The sequence below is a fragment of the Diceros bicornis genome, chromosome 20, assembly GCF_020826845.1.
Source record: "Diceros bicornis minor isolate mBicDic1 chromosome 20, mDicBic1.mat.cur, whole genome shotgun sequence".
Classification (NCBI taxonomy): Eukaryota; Metazoa; Chordata; class Mammalia; order Perissodactyla; family Rhinocerotidae; genus Diceros; species Diceros bicornis.
Window position 1 is genome coordinate 16,005,345 of NC_080759.1, and position 12,832 is coordinate 16,018,176.

A 12,832-nucleotide genomic window follows, 5' to 3' on the forward strand; every position below is an offset into this window, starting at 1 on the left:
AACTTATTTTAAAATTAATGATTTTCTCACATATTCTAATTCCTTTGAGCTTGAGTTTAGCTGGGTCCTACAAAATTGAAAGAATGCATATTTAATTTTTTTTTTGCCATAGCTTGACATTAAAATTAATGAATTTAAGGGAATAGAAAGTTTAACACGATGCCTTAACAGGCCCACCAGGAAGAATCATATAGCTGCTTCTTTGAAGCATATACGTAAAATAAAAAATTCCATCCAGATAAATCGTAAGGCTTTGCTAAAGTACCCTCTTGAGCTGCTCGCCTTTTGAAAACACACTATTTATTGTAGCTTTTGCTAAGTCCTGGGAATTTCTCTCCTGAGAGATTTTTATCAGTATAAAAAAATAGCAGTTTTTCTAGGTTTAAAAATACTATTAGTCTTTTTCACATTGGCTTTTCAATTACACTCTTTCTCAGAAAGAACATTTATCACTCTCAAGGCGTTCAGGTTTGTCTGGTTTTCTCTAATGCTGTATTCTTCATGTTTAACACCAGCTCTCAAATAAGTGATAATAAAAGATAATAGCAGCTAATAGTTTTTGAGTGCTTTCTCCATGTCACTTACTGCTCCCTGCACTTTGGGTTCATTCTCTCATCTTAATGTGATGCCGGGACTTACAGTGACCTCATGAGACAGGTGTCTCATTTTAAAAATTAAGAAACTGAGGCTAAAAAGTTACAAATCTTCTCTAAATTCATGTCACCATGCTGCCAGATTCCACTCTTCATCACTGTGTAGTAATGTTAACACTTCGATGTGAATGTTAAACAGTAAAACAGAAATGGAGAGGGAAAGAAGTAAATGCAAATCAAAGTATGTGAATACCTCAAAATTATAGATTACTAAGATGTCAAGTCACGAAATGATCTTAAAGGGCATCTTGTTCAGTCTCCCCTTTTTACTGCTAAGAAAACTGATTTGCAGGAAAAGAAATAAGGTTTTTGATAATAAGGGAGACTAACGCTCAAGTACCGAGTCTCACTTATTCTCCTCTGCCTTCCAGGGACGCAAAGTTATGACCGTATCCCATGCCATTCACAAGCAGAGGTTGAAAATGACATCGATTCTTTACTTTGTTGCAAAGAAGCAAACACCGTAGGGGTTGAAAACGAATGTGTGGCTTGCATTTGCTTTGTGTGTTGAATCAGGGAAACAGGTACCTAACGAGAGAAGTGAAGACCCGTGGGATCCATGAGTAGCTGCTTGTCGCTCTTCTCCGCCTCTAAATTCATGTTCATCAAACGTTGGTGTGGGCTAAAGGGCTGATGAGTCTGTGTTTGATTGGTGAGTTAACTCTAGCATACTGTATTCCCTGCATTTTTTAAGCTGGCGCGGACTTCTGAGTTTCACACATGCTTATCTGGTACTACCCTCTCAGGTTTGGCCTTAGCTCTCTTGGCTTTCTTTCTTTGAAAGAGACGGGCTCTTTTAAAGGCAAGGTAATGACAACACATTGGTTTTGTTTGGTAAATGCTCTGTGTGTGGGATTCTTCTCAATTTTAAGTATTAACAAGGTGGCGAGGATGGAAGGTACTGTGTTTTGAGTCTTTAAATATCCTTGGCTTTTGTTCTTCTAAGCCTCTTTCAAGAATTTTAACTCTATATCCGTAGCTGAGTCACACCGCCTGGGGATTGGTGATTGGTGACTCATGGAGGTGAGGCAGAAGTGTGATTGACGAATTCTTACTCTTCTAGCTCCACCTCCGGGTGAGCAAGCACTGACCACTTGTAACCCTGCTCTCAGGCACAAGGAGCCTTCAGAATCCAGGCAGTCACTTCAGGGCAAAGGAATGACAGTGGTCACTATGATGTGGATGGAAAACAAGAGAGCAGCAGGAGGGGCCCTGGGCTGGAGACAGGAGGTCTGGACGCTAGCCCGGGCTCTGGAATATGCCTTGGGTTAGTTGCTTGACTGCTTTAAGCCCAGTTTACTTTCCTTTAATATGATAGGCGCTCCATGATCTTTGTGGCTCTAGAATTTTATGGTTTTTAGTGTTCTTTGAAGCATGATCATGAGTTCAGCAGAAAAAAAAGTCATTTTCCATTCAGAACAGTTTCAAGATGTTGCTCTGACTCACCAGATGGTTAGTCAGAGAGAAAGGGGAGCCTGACTGCCCCTCGGCTCTGCCTTCCTTTCAGCTAGCACGGTGCTTTACAGTGTGCTTGTCGTGCAACCACGACAGCTCTCTAGAGAGTACCTCACATTTACTTACTCACTGGGTGATAACCCAAGTTCAGAATAAAAACTCACACAAGTGTATAAGACTGGGAAAATATTCTTTCTTCTTTCTATTACATACAGAAGAACAAAGGCTGATGTTTGTGTGTTTACCCCCTTTTGGAGGACAATGTCCCAGTCCATGTCATTATCAGTTATTTTTGTACGTCATTGGGTTGTTCCAACTCTTCTCTGAACTTTGTAACTTTTATTATACTTCTTCCCTGGAATAGTCATAAAACTCCACTTAAATAGCCACCTTTACCTGCAAACTTTATTTGGTCGAAGCCTGAACTTGGCTGTAAATGAGGGTATCTTTGAGATACTTGTTTGCTTGTTTTAAAAAATGATGTAACTGCTTTGTGAAGTGGCATAATGGGGCTGTGTTCTGTTCTTGTCCTCTTCAATAAGTTAGTCAGGAAAGAAGGTTATTATGATTTCCTGGAGAGGTGGGAGGATTGAAGCCTCCCCGTGTGCTAGTCATGGCTGAAAGGAGACAGTATTGTACAGGGTAACGTCTGAGGTCTGAGATAAAATTCCCATTATAATCTCTTTAAATATTTCTACATTCAAATGGGGGTGGGGGAGACTATCCTCTCCAAAAATGTAATCCCTTTTCTTCCTGAGCCAAGTGAAATGCACTGTTTCTTTCCTCTAGATTAGAAAAAAAAATAATAGGATGCTCTACACGTTCTTTTATTTAGTTTGTCAAGGGACTGATAATTCGGACTCTGTCTTTTGTTTAGCTTATGCAATGTCAGAAAAGACACCTGGGGCAGGGGTTCCCTGAGCGGAGCACAAAGGGCCGAATCTCTGTTTGACTTTCTTCAGCCAGCTCGCTGGCAGCCTCAACAATGCTTTGTGCCAGTTCTTAAGCAGCTCCAAAGCCACATGCACATCATTATAATCTTTGATGGTTTGGACTGGTTTATAATCTGTCCTATTGAAGTTTAGTTCAAGGCCTTTAGGGCAAGGATCACCTGTAAGCTGAAATAAAAAGGATTGATTTGGAAGAGATTTGATCCTGCCAAATGAAAGTGGCTCATTTCCAACTGCACATGCTGAGTTGCCTCGGAACACATCCATGCAGAACGCAGACGTGCTTCGGGGAGCTTGTTTGTGGAAGGCCTGTGCAGAGCACAAGGGAGAACTGAAAGACAGATGACTACCATGAAATACCTACCTTCAAAAAGCACATATGGAGTTGGAAAGACAAGCCAAAGACACACAAAGAATACCATTCGGTCTAAATGTGACATCCTATAAGTGAGACGGTACAAGACCCACAGAGTTGGAGAGGAGATTTTCTTCCCAGCTGTAGGAATCAGGGTTAGAAATATCAAACAAGCCAAATTATAGAGGCTCTGGACACTAACTGTGCTAAGAGAGTAGACTTTGAGAGACGTCATTTTTGACTGCCTACATTCAACCCCCTTTCCAAGTTTGGGCAGTTGTCTGTTGTGTACAACTTTGGAGAGAAGTTGTTCTTACCTGTCTCTGCCTCTGACAACAAGGTGCTGAGTATAGTCATGTGACCCAGGCTCAGCCAATCAGACTCTCCTGCTGGGACTGGATCTGGAGCAAATGAGTCAATGTCAGGGGACTATTAGAGTTGATTCATGATGCCTGTGGTGGTGTCCATTGGTTTTCAGTGGCAGCCGTAGCAGTATCCTAGTCCTTATTCCTGCTATGGGATGGCTCTTGTGATTCTTACTTCTTGGCGTCCAGAGTGCCCTGGGGTTTTTTTTGTGTGCCCATTTTCCATATTTGGTGCTGTAGCCTCCCACTGATTCTGTGAACCAGCATATCCTTCCAACAGAGTTTACTCTTTCTGCTTCAGCTAGCCAGAGTCAATTTCTGTTACAACAAGCAAAAATTCTGACAGCACCTGAATGACAAGGCTTTCATCATTTGTACTCACCCACCTGTTCAGCTTCTCTCTCTTCTTTTCCCTAGGTACTTGCCCTCCTGTATCTAATTGTGTAACTCCCTACTTTTAAGGCAGAACTCAAATTTTTGAACTTTTCCTGAGATATAAAAGAGGGTTTTCTGCTTGTTATTCTCCATTTAGTGCATCTTGTAATCATCTTTTATACATTTTTTACGCTGTATGTCTTTTTTTTTTTTTAACTCAAATCTCTTTGTCCACTAACTAGTGAGTGACTTTTTTTTTCATAGGGACTTTATTTTCATCTTTGTATTCTCAGGGCCTGGCACAGATCCGGTTAATATTAGATTTTTGTTTCACAAAAGAACAAATCTGTTTGCAGAGAAGGATGTGGTGCTGGAATTGCGGGCTTAAAAAGAATTTTTAAAAACTCGGGAATAGCTGTTGTAGGACACTTACTCTGATGAAACCTGGGGTGGAATAAAATGATATATAAAATGTGTGAGGTCCATCTGAGATGGAATAATATACATTTATTTTCCACTTTTTAAAGTCAGGCTTATTTACTACAGTAAAATTCACTCTTACAGGACATATTTATGTAACTAAGTTCTATAAATTTTGATAAATGTATGCAGTCATGTAAATATCACCAGAATCAAGATATTAGAACAGTTTGATCATTCTCAAGATTCCCTTGTGCCCCTTTGTAGCCAACATTTCTCCACACTCCCGGCTCCTGGAACCACTGATCTATGAATTTATATTTTAAGCAACATAGTTCCACAACTTTCTAGAACAATGTTTTATTCCCTTGAAAGGAGAAAATAATTAGATAGTGGATATTTACCTAGATATAGAGTTAGCAGAATTAGCAAATTAAAATAGCACATACTTATCCTAAAAATTATTCATTGCTTATTTGAAATTCTAATTTAACTGGGCATCCTGTATTTTATCTGGAAACCCTATCTTGGATGGGTGTGGCCACTGTGGGAACTGTTAAAGTTGAGTTTAATTGTGAAAGTAGCAGACAGAAGAGGAAATAACGGGAAAGAAAATGCAAGGAAAAGAGGTCTTGGATCATCAGCAACATCAACCCACCAGGGAGACACTTTGGGACGACCTAAAGAGGGTGAGAGAATGAGATTTTTGTGTGAAACAAGAGATTCACTTGCTTGTACATGAATGATATATGCAAACTGCTTTGAAGACCAAGGTTCTTGGTGTTCTAATTTATAAACCAATGTAAGAGTCTATCAAGGCAGCTTGCGGCCAAGCTGTGTTGTGGAGGATTGCAACTCAAGAAGCCATTAGGCACTCTGAAATAGGTGAAATGGGAAATTGTCAAGTATATACTAGAGTTCCATCCTTAAGAAAATGAACTTTTCCTGAGTTATCCAACAGAGTTTAGTGCTTCCCATTTCTCAGGATGGCCATGCAACAAAAACATATTTATAGTAAAATATTTTCCTGATTCAAGTTGATGATAATTAAAATGACTGGCCTTTGTTTATTTTTACATTATTGGAACAGAAGGGCTTGCTAAGCAAAGCCAAAGAAAGAAGGTTTCAAGTAGGTTCTTCTTACTTTACGTTAAAGAATAAACTATTATAAAGACTCTTGGCAAGTCCACTGTTTATACTACAGATGGGTCTTATCTTTCTGTTTTAAAGCAACGCTTGGCAGGACAGTTACTTGGAAACAAGTTGTTAGTGTTTGGTCTGAGTGGTGGCACCTCGTGTCTGCACTTCTGCATTCTTTTCCTAGCTCCCCCAAGCTAAGCTGCGCTGCATGGTCATCTCCAGCCTCGGAGCTCTGCCTGAGTGCCTATGCTGCTAAATTGGTTGATGCTAAAGGGATAATAATAGTTAGAAATGATTTAAAATGCTAATTCTATTAGTTAGTAATTTACAAATAGCATCTTTGGCTCCTAGGTTAGAAGAAGATGGAAATTATGAGGAGCATGGAAAGGAGGTGATTTGAGGTAGGCATCTTTGATTTCTCATTGGAATAAGGTGGCTGTCCACTCTCCTCAAACTCAGAACAGGGCCTTGATGTGTCTTGCTCTAGAAAGCTGGGACCAGAAGCGTCCTTGGAGGTTATCTTGTTCAGTGGTTTTCACACTTTTATTTGTTTGTAAATGGAATCCATTTTTAAAGTCATATGGAATGCACAAATATAAAGCAGACAGAAGCAGAACAGCTCTGATAGAAATACAGGTAGAGAGTCCAGTGTCCCATTAATTCTTGCTTTTCCCTCTGTGATTATTTGGGAAGCATCAGAATCACTGAGAATTGAAACAGGGAAAGTCACAGACATGTTTGCAAGAGAACCAGGTTCCTCGCCTTCAGAGTTTTTTCCACCGCCCCAGCTCATTTGGCTCAGCAGCTCTCTGGGGCAGTGACTTTGGTGTCCTGGGCATGTGCCTCCTAAACAGGAATCCACAATGGGACAGAGATCAAGGAACTCTGCAAATGGGGACAGAGAGGACATGTCTTGTATAAGCCTAGTGGCAGGGCTTGGCATAAGGTCAGAGCAGGGGGTGACTCAGACATCTTCATGCTTAAAGACATTACCCTGTGGTTGCTGAAATACCTACAATGAACTTTGCCCAAGGTCTATAATGTAATTTACAGTAACTATTCTATCCACCCCCCCTCCCAAAGACAAACTGAAAAAATGAGCAAGTTAATGTTATTAGCTTCTTAAATTGGAACATGATAACTATTAGGTGGGTCTCCTGGGAGCCAGGCTGGGATGGGTTGTTATTAGGTTAGAAGCAGTTGTCAATAGGGCACTATTAATCAACTGGGATTGGATATGAGGTATCAGAATTTGCCTTTTCATGATGGATATAGGACATATTTTTATAACTAAATCTTTAAGAAGATAAAATTGGCAAGACATTCAGACAACAGAAAAATGATTTTGCCATTATATCATACTTGGGGAAGAAAAAGCACATGGACAAATTCATATTGGGAAGGAATGACTACATCCAGTTACAGCAGCAAAGGCTATGTTGGTTGGTGATATGCGTGTGAGTCAGTGACTTGATACCATGGCTAGAACAGAAAGAGTGACCTTGGAGGCATAACTCTCCCACAGGTAAAAGTCATGAGGAAATCTTGTCTGGATTTGATATTGGCCCATTCTGTATTTCCATAAGTTCTTCTCTCTTTTCTCTCCTCCCTTCTCCTCCTCTCCTTACTTCTTCTCTTCCCTTCTCTTCCCTTCCTTCCTTTCCCTCCCCTCCCCTCCCCTCCCCTCCTCTCCCCTCCCCTTCCCTCCCCTCCCCTCCTCTCCCCTCCCTTTCCCTCCCCTCCCCTCCCCTCCTCTCCCCTCCCCTCCCCTCCTCTCCTCTCCTCTTCCCTTCTCTCCTCTCCTCTCCTCTTCATCATAAGTTATTGGTTCCAGCTAGACAATTCCCATTACATCATGCTCTTGCCTACTTCAATTTTTTTTGATGGAAATGCTCTTCACCCTCTACTCTGTCTATACCAGGGGTTCTTTACCTGGAGGGTGAAGATAGAATTCAAGGCATCAATGAAACTGAATGAAATTATATCATTATTGTTGCCAATGTCTAACTGAAACTTAGCATTGTCTTCAATTATCAGTGTAGGCAACAAACCACAGGAGTATTAGCCGTACCTGCTTGTGGCTCTGTCATTAATAGGAATCACAGTATTCTCATGTCACGTTACAGTTACAGATATCTGTGTTTATCATTTATGCTCATTATGTTGAAATTACAGTAGTTTATTTGGTCAGCTACTAGACCTTGTTATCTAATGCATTAATAAAGAAGCACATATATTACTATGTCACAAATTTGTTTTTTAAAATATTTTACGTATAGTCAGTTCTGCTATATGGCAACATACATATTTCTAAAAATCACCCTGCTATGCAAAATCACACAATAAAAACCACAGGGTTCATGGGAAATATGGAGTTTGGGATATAACACTCAAAAACCTTACCAATTACATATTGAAAAAAAGATAAGAACCTAAGAAAAATGGTGGCACAGTTACAGACACTTATACATTAAATGGTTAAAAAATACATAAATTCGGGGCTGGCCTGGTGGCGTAGTGATTAAGTTCACGTGCTATGCTTCAGTAGGCTGGAGTTCACAGGTTCAGATCCCGGCCATGGACCTACATACCACTCATCAAGTCACGCTGCAGCAGCGTCCCACATATAAAATAGAGGAAGATTGGTACGGACGTTAGCTCAGCGACAATCTTTCTCAAGCAAAAAGAAGAGGATTGGCAACAGACGTTGACTCAGGGCCAATCTTCCTCTCCTCCCCACCTCAAAAAAATACATAAATTCACAAGTGCTAGAATAAATATGGTACCTCACCCTGAAAAAGACCTGAAGTGTGCTTGTGGAAATGGGCAAGGCTTGTGAGTTGTTGCGAAGTGGGGTTATTTGAACTCAGATGGAAAGTTGTAATACCAGGTGTGGATGGGAGCAGCTGACAACACACGTGGTGAACTGAGGAAGGTGCTAGAAGTTTGAGGTGCGTGCCTGTGCATTTTGTGTACTCCTATGCAGCTGGGTTCTGTGGGTGCTGATTTTGAAATCCTAGCGTTTCTTGTGGGTGGAATGGTATATAAGCAAACATGGAATCTGTGTTATGCCCAAACTGTTTCCTAACATATCAACTGCATTGGAACAAATTCATGTTTTCAAAAGAAGCCTTATAGCAGAAATGGCTATAATTGATTTCTCCTGTGATCTAATGTATTTTATTTTATATATTTTAAAATGTTGTGAGAAGGTCTTACACTTCAGGCTTACAAAGGGTCCATTGCACAAAAAAGTTCAGGCCCCTGCTCTGACAGACCCTTTCCCTTCACCCAGCTCAAATGCCTACAGTCATTTCTCCCACCTTAGTGCTTATGGCGCGTGTTGAAACCACTTGTTCAGAACCTTATTTCAGTCTGTTCTATATCGTTATTTATATTTTTTCTGTTCTCTTCTCCCATAACCATATTCTAAGCTTTTTAAAGATAGAAACCATATTCTTTATGTTCTTTTCATTCTTTTGTTTTAGAAGTTTGTTCTGTAAGTTGTCATTGAATGAATTACTGAAATAATATTATTCAGCCAAGAAAAGTAAAGGAAAGCAGGAACTGTAATAATTAGTCCTTCAGTATTGTTAATTGTTAATGAGGGCAGAGTGGTTGGGGGGCAGAGCACCTTCATCTTCTAAGTGCTCAGGAAAGAAGCAAACAGATGGATGGGCAGTGTTCATTATGATGAGAATATAAGGAATTCCTGGCAAGAGTTTTAACTACTTAGAAGGACTCCCAGAGAGACTGAGGGACTCGTGCCCTGAAGTCCTTTTCGTCTAGAATAGACTTTCCTTTGTTTGGTTGAAAACATTGCCTTGTTTAAAGGTAGCAGAGATAGAGTAGATGCTTTTGGCATTTTAGATTTTTAAATAATGCTTTGCTCAAGCCACACATTAGCAAGTCAGCCAGAGAGTTGGAAGCCATATCTGGATCCTTCTGAGCCTCCACGTAGGCTTGTGCAGCGTCCTTATGTTAGGGTGATGAGGTTTGGAGCTAAAACCGAGTGGGAGCCAACGCTGCAGCAGAAGCCTCTCCAGACCCACCGTGCTGGTTTTGAACCGAGGCATTTTCTGTCCACAGCCATCTGCAGTGTGAACGGGCCGCAGATGGACATCAAGTGAGTGGGTGAAATAACATTTGGTGGGAAATGATGACAGTTTTATGGCATTAGTCCTTGGAGCCCCAGGTGCACTTATTCATCTTTCATATATTTTAAGTTTTCAGCCTTGGGGATATTTCAGCAGGTTAGCATCTGTATTTTAAACATGAGCCCTGCAGTGAATCTGAGGAGAGCGGGTCATACGTGGAACTGGGAAAAGAGACGAGAGGATCCGTATTGAGATATCAGTGTAATGATGCAACCAAGGAGAAGGTCATGGCTTTCTGTCTTTCTTTTTGACCATCCATCTCACTGATCTTACTGCCCTGGCCCTAGAGCCAACCTTGGCTTGGGCAGGTTGCACCAAGCTTTGCACAAGCCCCTAGACTGTGAGAACCCTGTACCTGGATTACCTTGACACAGAGCAAGGGTTATAATTTCTGAACTCAGATAGATTATCCTACCCCTTGATTTTTGTGTTGGGGATTTTTATTCTTCTCCTTCTGACTATTTAATGAATCATATGTCTCCTTGACAGAGTGAGGATTCATTTGTGTAAGTGAGCCAGGACTGTATCTATAGAGCCACTGAATTGGCTGTTTAAAAATTTGTTGTTGTTAATTTGAATAATATATTTTGGGCAATTATGTGGCCATAAAGATAACTAATAGTCTACAGCCTTTGGATGATATTGATTTTTTTTTTTTTTGTAATTTTGTGGGTATCATTTCTTGGACTTAGTCTTAGATTTCTAAAATTTTTCCCACCTCTAAAATTGTCATTATACAAAGTATGAATAATAGTAGCTAAAATATTTATTTAAATCCACATACTGACTAACAGCAACCATAGTGAATGCAGTTTAGGTTAGATTTTATTTATTTTATCCAAAGGCTTGATATACAGAGCAATGAGTAAATATCTTACAACCTTGGACTTGTTAGAGATTCAGAATGAGTTTCAAAGAAGAAGAGGAAGGAACATGAGTAGCATTCCTATAAGATAGCTATAGGAGTCGGGTAGCTTAGAGAGGCAGATTGTTGTGGAAACACAGCAAGTAAAATAGTCTGGTCAAAAGACTGTTCCTTAAAAATCCTTATATTCCTGTAGCATTTACTTCCAAATTGTACTGCTCTTAGACTTGGGCAAGAGGGTCCCCTGCCTGACCTAGCACATTAGAGAACCCCAATTTAGCCCTTCCCTGGCTGTACTGTTCCCCATTGGGTGAAGATTCTGTGGGGCCAAGGAATCACATCCTTCCCTCTTATAGATTATGGTCAGGGCATCTGGACCCTGGAATTTCCTGCCCAAATAGTCCTAAGCCAAGACATGAGTCTGTCCTCCACAGGGAAGGTTGCATTCCACACAAGGGGTGGCCAAGGGGCAACTGTGTGCAGGGACAGGAAATGTGGATGGCTGCCCAACCGTGGCATCCGTACATGTGCTTGCAAATCCCAGTGAGGGAGCGAGTTGGTGCAAACAGAAGGGGGGTGGGCCAGAGCCTGGCCACATTCTGGTGCAGAGCTTTTCCTAAGTGCTTTGGACACATTATCTTATTCAATCCTGCAGGACACTTCAGGGTAGCGTTTTATCATCACCTTATGGGAACGAGGTCGAGGGGAGTTAAGTAACTAACACAAGGTCACTGAATTAGTAAGACGTAGAAGCAGCATTTAAACCTCAGGTAATCAGGTTCAAAAGAGCATGTTTGTTTTCACTTTGTTAGGTTACCTGTTGTCGGCATGTTCTCTTTTAATGCCTTCCAGTTTTCTCCCCAGAACCTTGGCACACAATGAGGTGTAATAAAGATTTGTTGAGTGACTAAGATTGTGGAACAAACTATTTGTTGACCTTTACTGTTAAAGGGATATAGAATATAATTATGGTGTAAGAAGAAATTCCAAGTAAAATGTGGTGAAGGGGACATGTCACTTCTGCCCCTTCTATGCCGTTATGTGTGTTGATCTCATCTAGATACTGGGGCAATGCGGCTCACTGGGCTTACCTCTGCACTAGTCGGCCCAGAAATTGCGGCACATTTTCTAGCTGGCATGGACTCAAATGTCCCAGAAAGTACTTTTATTCAGAGAAAAATATTGACAAACACCATGTACATTGCAGTTCTTTTCTTTTTCCCTTAAAATAAGATGAACTCTGGGTGTTAAGGTGAATGAAGAGTTGTCAGAATGCCCACCATGCCTAGTTCGATTGGGGACTTCTGTTGCCGAGGCCCCAATCTTGGCTTTCCTGTGCTGTGGTTATCCACCTGTGTGGCTAGCTCCTCTTGGAACATTCAGCCGTGCTGTCCCTCGGCTTTGTCTTCCCCCACACTTACCTGAGATGCCAAGACCATTCTCTGCTGTTGGCAGAAAGCTCTGGAACACTTTCCTAACTTATGCTATAGGCTAGTTTTGGTATTTTCCCCATGGGTTCCCATCTGTACACTTAATTGTTTTGGCTGATTTATCGGTCTTCCTTGCTAGGCTATAGCCACATTTGAGGGCAGGCTTCATGTCTCTCTTGTTCCCCATTGTATCACTTCATCTAGCACAGTGCCTTGCACCTAGAAGGTACTTAATAAATATTTGTGGAACGACTGAATGAACTGCCTTCATAATTGTGTCACTAAATACTTTTTCAAAGAAGTTCCAGTGTTAAGTGTCAGACCAAAGATTTCTTTCATGGAAAACTTATAGTCTCCTCTACAGCATAATTGCATCTACCTGCTTGGAGACTCACCTGGAGTGTGGTCACCGTGTACCCTTTTAGAGGGATATGCCATTTCTAGGACCCTCCCTTTCTCCCTTGGAGAATGAGCAGAACTGACTCTTCTCAGAAAGTGACTAAAACCTCATCAAACCTCAGAAAAGTCCTATCTACTCTATCCAGGTGCTGACAACAGCACCCCCACTGTGTCCCTTCTTGCCTCCATTTCCTGGTCACTATGCAGAAGAGGGTCAAACTGCCCAAATCTCTCAGTGACGAGGGCTAAATATCCTGCCAGGTGAACT